Here is a 7985-nt window from a genome sequence, read left to right on the forward strand (position 1 = left end):
AGGAATGCTGAATACACGAGACGCTGAGGCAGCTGGAGCGTGCTAATGAAGATGTCCCAGCAGACTTGGTTGATCGAGGCTGGAGGTTTTCCTCAGAATGATGGCTCCACGAAGCATGGACAGAGCCTAATCATCAGCTTGCTCACTCTCCTTTTGCTCAGGCAAAAGCTACCAGTTTAACCGTCTCACAGCTGCTGCCTGATGGGCAATGGCTCTTGACTGCACAGCCGAAAGCCATTGCCAGTTTGGCAGTGACTGAACCTGTTGCTGATACTGAAGACTAGACTGCTCCTTCCTCCATGGGTCAGCTGAGGGGAAAGAGAAGAAAAAGAATCATAAACCATTTTACAGTGCCTCCATGCTTTTATTCCAGTAAAAATTCAGCTTCCCATCTTAAGACATACACCCCAATTTTGGAGGGCTTCTTTTTGGGGGGAAAGTGCACGTGGTATGTGATTAAATATCCTTTGTAGGTCCATTTGGAAAAAAAAGGGAAAAAGTGATGAAGAGAGAGGGCTTTTTCGTAAGAGTTTCTGTTGTCAAAAGGTACAATTTAAGAGCTTAAAAAACTGGTAGAATGAAATAAATTATTGCAGAGAACTCATAGTGAGTGTCTACTACAGATCAGAAAAAATGAAAGACACTGAGAAAAAAAATCCACGGGGTACTTAAAATTACAAGCTGCTGGCCTCCCACTGGATTTTACTATGCAGCTCTGTCCGCTCATTAGCAAAAATACTAAGCACATACCAAAGAACACCCTAAATTGTGTCTGATAAATGGTTTGGTAAACAGAGATATTATACCCCATCTTTTCTTTATCAGTAGCTCAAAGTGGCGATATTTATTCCTCTATGCAGTATTTTGTTGTATCTTTGAGAAGTCTACTACCTCCATTATTGAAGAAAGGAAAAAAGAATTGGATGCGTTAGCATCTTTTGAGTATTTGGTATACAAGGGAAACTGGCAAACCTAGATTATAAATGTCAGACCAACACTTACCTAGCCCAATATCCTTCTTTAATAAAGCCCTGTCCAGGAAGGAAACGGCAATACTTTATAACAGACCCAATTGCATTATGTAATGTAAAATATAAAAAGCTATCTAGTAACCAAAATCTTCTAGATACCAAACTCCACACCAGGGGCTGCAGTGGTAACAATCCAGCTGCGCAGAGCCTGGCCGGCAGCTGGAGCATGGCTCTGGCCAGCCAGCATCTGGTTTCCAACAGCACATGCTGCAGCCACGTGCATTGTGCCATTTTTTTCTGGGTTTGTTTGTTTTTTTTAGGTACCAGAACTTTCCAGTATCAAATTTTGCTGCTGCACTGCAGCATAGAAAACAGATCCACATGCACTGCATGCATTTTGCAGCTCCTCAAAAGGCTTGGTTGCACCTCAAACCACACATTCCCACTCATAGGGATGTGGCCAAGGTGTGTGTAGGTTAAGTACTGGTAAATAAAGAGATACAGCATGTGTTTCAATAGTTCTTAGTTATCAGCTCTGTTTCTTTCTCTTTTAATCTACAGATGGAACAATTCACTGACAGTAATGGTGAAGATGTGCTGGACACTGAGATTCCAAACTCAGAAGCGTTCAGAGAAAACATCTGGTCCCCACTTGTGAAAATCAAGGCTCGCTCAGAGGACTGCTTCTGTGATTTTGCTATGTCAGCTCTCTCTTCTTCCAAGCTCTGAATGGTAGGGCTGAGTTGCAAAATTTAGGGGTTTTTTTTCCCCTGGGAAAAGGTGCTTCAAGAGAAGATTTTTCCAAGCCAGAGTTCCATATCCACTTTAGGTGACTGTGGCTAAGGAAACCTAGAGAGAACTGTAGCTCAACACAAATGAGTAAAAATATTGTTCTACATCTAGTGCATGAGAAATGCGGCACGTTCCTGCAAGTCTTTAACATGACAGGTACAGGAAATTACTTCTCCCTAATGCCCATCCACATAACAGCCTTCTTGGATTTATTCCCTGGTTGGTACTTGATATTCTTTCTCCTCCAGCCTCAGCCAAAAGTGTTTTGCTTTTGTCATGCTTAAACAAGATTCATTTTCTCACATTGTCTTCTTTCCAGAACTGACTGTGGATCAGTTGTTGCTCTTGGAGTGTGTGGAAAGGACCTCAATACCAAAAATAATGCAAATGGTGAGAAAATTCCTCAAAATAATATTATTTCTGTTTCGAAAGGCTACAGGCAGATGGACATTAAATCAGAGGAAAAACAGTTTGAGAAAACATGAGAAGGAACATAAAGGGGGATGGGGAAAAGAGGCAACAAAGTTTACATCTAATTTTATTATAAACAGAAAATTAAGATCTCATGTGTGGGATGGATGAGAGTGTTACATTTCATTGCTCTTATAGTCAGATTCTGAGGATCTCAAAGTTCTTCATTTTATTTTATTTAGTTATTTATTTGTACTGCTGGCTACATCAGAAAACTGTTATTTGCTGGCTGAACTGTGGCCCAAAGTGATATCTGGCCAGGATGATGAAGTTAACACCTTCAATTCTGGGGGAGTTGCTAGGGAATCCTCAATGACCAAAAGTAGTTACTACTTTGGACATTTAATGCTGAAAAGATCAAGATGCAAGCGATATTTCCTCACTGGATCTAGGAGAGGATGGGACAATCTTGTTCAAATGTATGCTTTAGCTTAGCTGATACTACAGCCTGTCCCATCATGTGGAGACTTGCTGGTTCACCTATGTTCTCTCCCCCGCTCACCCCCTCCTCCCAATTAAACACTCCACCTCCTCTCTCCTTCAAATTTAGTTTTACATTATCTTTCCAAAGGTCTTTGTTGTTTGGAGCAAAACTTCCATCTGAATTCAGAAACCTTTCATCTGGATGATGAGCTGGTTTCCTCCTTTCAAGAGGAAAAGCTGAACATTGCAGCAGCAGAGATTGAGCTGTGTGGAGTGAAACTGCAGAGAGATGGACCTTCTATCACTGGCATCTGGGACCCCCAGGCTTTCCCAGCCATTACTGCGCTGTACATAGCCCTGTGCTTTTTCTACTGTCCGATGTAGCGTTGTGCTGATTTAGAGTAAAATCTGTTTGGTTCAGAACTTCACTAGTGTCTACTTAAGACACCAGGCTCAGAACTGGCTCCAACTTTCAAAAGCCTCAAAATGGGTTCAGAATTGAAGTTTTGATTTAGTCTCTTTTAAGCAAGGATGCCAGTTGCAAAGTTTGGATTCAACTTCAGTTTCAGAATTTTGACAGTTATATTTAGAATCACATTTATATGAATAGGTGCAATATGCAAAGTTCAGATCTTTATATGAATTTCTAACATAGAGTTTACAGTTCTGGGGGCTTAGAACTACATTTGTCTTTAATTCTCCACATCAGTGGGCATGTGTAGACGCCACAATAGTCCCCATTTACATTGACCCAACTGCGTTTGTGTTTGCATGATCGGGATTTCCCGCTGCTCTGAAAGTCCATTTAGCCTTAAACTAACACTACTTGGAGATGTGTTATTTTGCATCGATGTCCCTTACCTCGCTGCAGTCTAGAGAATCGCGTTGTGCAAACAAGAAGGGACTCAAAGACTTCTAATTATTTTCCTTCGCTACCCGGTGGCACTGTGTTATTTTTGTAGTGGCCAATAGGTGCCACTGCTAATTTTTTTCTATATTTTTTTTTCCTGCAGCTGGAAAAAAAAGCAGGGCTAGTGTAGCCATTCCAGTGCGACCGGGGCCAGGTGCAGCTGGGGCCAGGAGGTGGCTGTGCAGCCAGGGCTGGTATGGCTGTTCCGGTGCAGCTGGGGATGGTGTGGCCAGGACGGGGGCTGGTGCGGCCAGGCCAGTGTGGCCATTTCAGGGTGGCTGGGGCTGGGTGCAGCTGGGGCTGGGAGGCAGCCATGCAGCTGGGCCAGGGCCGGTGCAGCTCTTCTGATACAGCTGGGGCCAGGGATGTTGCGGCTGGGCCAGTGCAGCCGGGGCTGGGTGGAGCTGGGGCCAGGCCCGGAAGGCATATATCTTTTATATATCTTATGTACATTATATTTTTTTATATCTGATATCTTTAATTAGACCAACTAGGTAGTTGGAAAAAATTTTCTTAGCAAGCTTTTGGGTTTAAAAACCCTTCATCAGGCTGAGGAAGCATCTGCTATTGTTATGTGCTCTTCCTGGATGGGTTGCCAGCCCCTGATCTACAAGATGAGGAGCAAAGTAAACTCCCTGTCTCAGACTAGTGTAGAGCAACTCCTCACCATCCATCTACATAGCTAAAAGACTGTGAGTTTTGATAAAGCGAACTCAGCTCAACAGCAACAGAGTAATGGGTAAAAGCAGAAAATAAGCTACATGTCCGTAAACAAGTTACCAAATGGTGGATCATGCTGAAGAAGGCAGAGGAAGAAAGACTATGGACACAGCCTACACCGGCGATAAGGAAGGAATGTTCTAAACAGAGTGACTGAGGACAAGGATGCATGAGCCTGACCGCATACATGCCAGGACAAAGTTTGAACAAAGACTTGGTGCTCCCTATAAAAGGAAATGACTTAACAGCAAGAAGCTGGGTTGACTCCTCGCAAAGTTCACTGGAGCAGAGATACATCTGTATGCCCTGCTCCTTGGCTGACTGACTTTGGTAACTATTACATCTGCAGAGTGATTGGGAGAATATGTGTGCAAGTATGAATGATTTTAGATATAGCATTGCTTTTCCCCACTTGATCTGTGTGTGTCACTCAGTAAAGATCTTAGTTGCTGAACCTACATGTTGGCCTTTTGTCCAACTGGTACCGGGATCATGCCAGGCCTTCGTTCCCCACTCCCCACCCACATGCCAGAGGCTGGATGTTGGGGGGGCAGCAGGGCCCAACACCTTCTCCAGTGCCAGCAAAAGGGGAAAGGACCTGGCATTAGGGCCCCTCCCCCAAGATCTAACCATTGAACCCTCTCTCCCAGGCCCTAATGCCTGCCCTGGTCTGGACCCAGTCCAAACCCTGCCCACCCCCATAACCTTTCTGGGCCCTGGCTCTGGCCCTTTTGATGAGAAAGAAGATTTTCTCAGCCAGAACGGCTGACCTGTTTGACAGAGCTATAAACTAAGATTGCTGGGGGATGGGCGGACAATCGCTAGTACAAGCCCAGGAGGTGACAACCACAGAATCAGCATGTCAGGAAACAAAAGGGAACTTAATCCGACCCCAGCTGGAGGTGGGACTCCTTTTAAGTGGACAGGGAAGGCCAGGGCTCCCAAAGGCAGGCTTAGCTGCCTGTATACAAATACTAGGAGCATGGGGAATGAACAGGAGGAACTGGACCTTCTGAGCGAAAATGAATGTGAATTCATAGGGATAACAGAGACCTGGTGGGACTCCACCTATGACTGGACAACAGGTATTGACCGCTATACCTGGAACAGGAGGGACAATGTTGAGAGAAGGGGCAGGGAGGCAGAGGGGCAGGGAGGACCAGGGCTCAAAGGTGGGCACAGAGGGGACGCAAGGGCCAGGTGGAATTGCCTGTTGGGCTGCATCTGGCCCACAGGCTGTATTTTGCCCATGGGCTGAGTGTTTTCTTGGAGCCAGGGATTCACAAAGTCCTTCTGGGGGATCCTCACATCTTAGGCATTGATATGGAGATCCTGCAGGCCTCAACCCTGCCTGGGTTTGTATGGGTGAATCTGCAGCTCCTTCTCCCCCTTGGACACCTTGACCATAGTACGTTTTTACCTATCCCTTATGTCTCACACATCTTAGGACTTTCATGCATTCAGTGTCTGTATCTCTTTTCAGGTATCCCAATCTCCAGCCCCTTACAGGTTCTGCTTGGAAATGTAAATGTCCTTCCTGCTTCCTGTGGTGACACCAGCCCAGGCAGTCCGGACCTACACCTGCTCCCTTACTGTTTCTGGCACACACTTACGACGATTGTGTCAGGTCTTTGCCAACAATTTCCCCATCTCCCGTGCACTCCAATCTCCCCAGGGACTGCTTAGAGTCCTTTAGGGCCCAGCATGACACTGGATCCTTATGCCTCACATACACCCCCGGCCCGTGTGCCACACCACAGCCAGCAACAGGCTCCCAGGCTCAAGCACACAACACCTACTAAGTGCCTTGCCTACCTCTTCACCATAGCTGGGATTGTCAAGGCCTCTCCAAAACCTTGGACATGAGTCCAAGACCATGGCCTGAGGGCACATCTGTGTTTGTGTATTGGGATCCTCAGGATCCTGAACTCAATCATCTTGTGGTCACTGCTGCCCAAGTTGCCATCCACTATTACATTCCCCACCAATTTTTCCGTTTGTGAGCAGCAACCCCTAGTTGGCCGCTCCAGCACTTGCCCCAGGAAGTTGTCTCCAGTACTCTCCAAAAACTTTCCTGGATTGCCTGCGCACTGCTGGATTGCCCTCCTAGCAGATGTCAGGGTGATTGAAGTCCCCAGTGAGAAGCAGGGCCTGTGACCAGGAAATTTCTTCTAGCTGTTTGAAGAAAGCATCATCCACCACTGCCCCATGTCTGGTGGTCTATAGCAGACCCCCACCACCACACCACCCTTCTTCCTCTCCCCTCTAACCTTTACCCTAACCTTAACCCAGAGACTCTCAAGTTTCATACTGGAGCTCTGAGCAATCATTTGGCTCTTTCACATAAAAAGACTTTGGTATATCCAGAGTGTCATTAACTCAACTCTTATGAAAGAGCTATCACTTCCACCCCAGTATTGTGGCCTTTTGAAGGAATTCAGACATACTCAGAGTGCCAGGGCTCAGTTAGTCCACAGGAAGTAGCATGGATACATCCCTCACTGTCACGTCTGTATATCTCATGAGAAAACTCTCGGGGAAGGGGCTGTTCCTTGCAGAGAAGGGAAAGCCCAAAGCCCAGAGCTTTGACAGGATTCACCTGGAAACAAACTAACAAAACCCCACATCTGCCCTTTAGGCACATTCCAAAATTCCTCTACGCCATTACCTAGCTCTTCATGCTCCTAAACCCCTTGCCTCCTAAAGCTCCTGGCTGTGACTAGACAAACCTGATCCAGAGCACTCTGCAACAGCAGGGGCTGATGCAGCTCCCTAAGAAGGCTCAGTTCTGCTCTCAGGAGACAGTATCACCTCCCTCTGCAGAACCATTTTCTTTGCAGTGGTGCCTGCTACAAAATGTGTAACAACTATATAGAAGGTTTCTAGCCAGCTTTAATTTGAATGTGTAGCAGGGCCCGATGTCTTTTATCTCTGCAGAAGGGCAGTTCCCACCACCCTTCCCATCACCTGGCTGCCTCAGCACAGGACAGTGAGATCTGGGGGCCTACACCCTTGAGCTTTTTAGTTGCTCCCCACCTCCCTGTCCTGCTGCTGTCTGGCAATGCCCCATGGAGCTGGGATCCTTCTGACAGCCCTTCTTCATCTCCTACCCCAAAGGATAAACTTCCAACCAAACCTGAGTCAGGTTTCTTCTCCAACCAAAGCCCTGTTCAGAGCTGCCAGCACCTCTTTTCCACATGCCTCCCAGCACCGCTCTGGCAGTGTCAAGGACACAAAGTTTTTCACCTCCATCTGATTCCATTCTCCGGATGAAGATGAAGAGCCCTGCAGTCCCATGGAAGGGCTCTGAAAGCAGATGGAGAAAGACAGATATAATAATATATCAAATCACAGTGTTTGTGCAGAAATGATGGTACAAGGCAGGATAGTCCAGGACCAGGATGATATGGTTGGAACAGGAACCCCTAGGCCAGTATGTGAACAAGCCCCTGGTACAGGATGGCTTGAGACATTCAAGATGCAGATGGAGTACAACACATCATTTGTTTGAATCATGGTCCAGAAGGGATCTTTAGCCCTGCTGCAAGTCCAGCAGCAGCCATTCCATCTATGAATCTATGAAACCCTGGCACTCCTGCGGGACCCAGCTGGCCAGGCCCTATAGCATGGGGCTCCCTGCGCTCCTGCCCCGTTCCCCAAGTCAGTCCCTGGCCCTGGGCTGGCAGGGCCATCCCTGC

The 7985-nt window shown here is 46.7% G+C and overlaps 2 long non-coding RNA genes across 2 annotated transcripts in view; one reads left to right on the top strand and one right to left on the bottom strand.

The window, feature by feature from the left end:
• Positions 1 to 1969, top strand: part of LOC112550130 — a 31600-nt gene extending 29631 nt beyond the window's left edge. The window contains exon 3 of the long non-coding RNA XR_003093800.1: positions 1533 to 1969. This is a non-coding gene — a long non-coding RNA (uncharacterized LOC112550130). The remainder of the gene's footprint in view (positions 1 to 1532) is intronic.
• LOC102368686 overlaps positions 7 to 7985 on the bottom strand; it is a 27774-nt gene continuing 19795 nt past the window's right edge. Inside the window, exon 4 of the long non-coding RNA XR_323694.3 lies at positions 7 to 308. This is a non-coding gene — a long non-coding RNA (uncharacterized LOC102368686). The remainder of the gene's footprint in view (positions 309 to 7985) is intronic.

Source organism: Alligator sinensis, unplaced genomic scaffold (assembly GCF_000455745.1).
Source record: "Alligator sinensis unplaced genomic scaffold, ASM45574v1 scaffold886_1, whole genome shotgun sequence".
In the NCBI taxonomy this organism is placed as follows: Eukaryota; Metazoa; Chordata; order Crocodylia; family Alligatoridae; genus Alligator; species Alligator sinensis.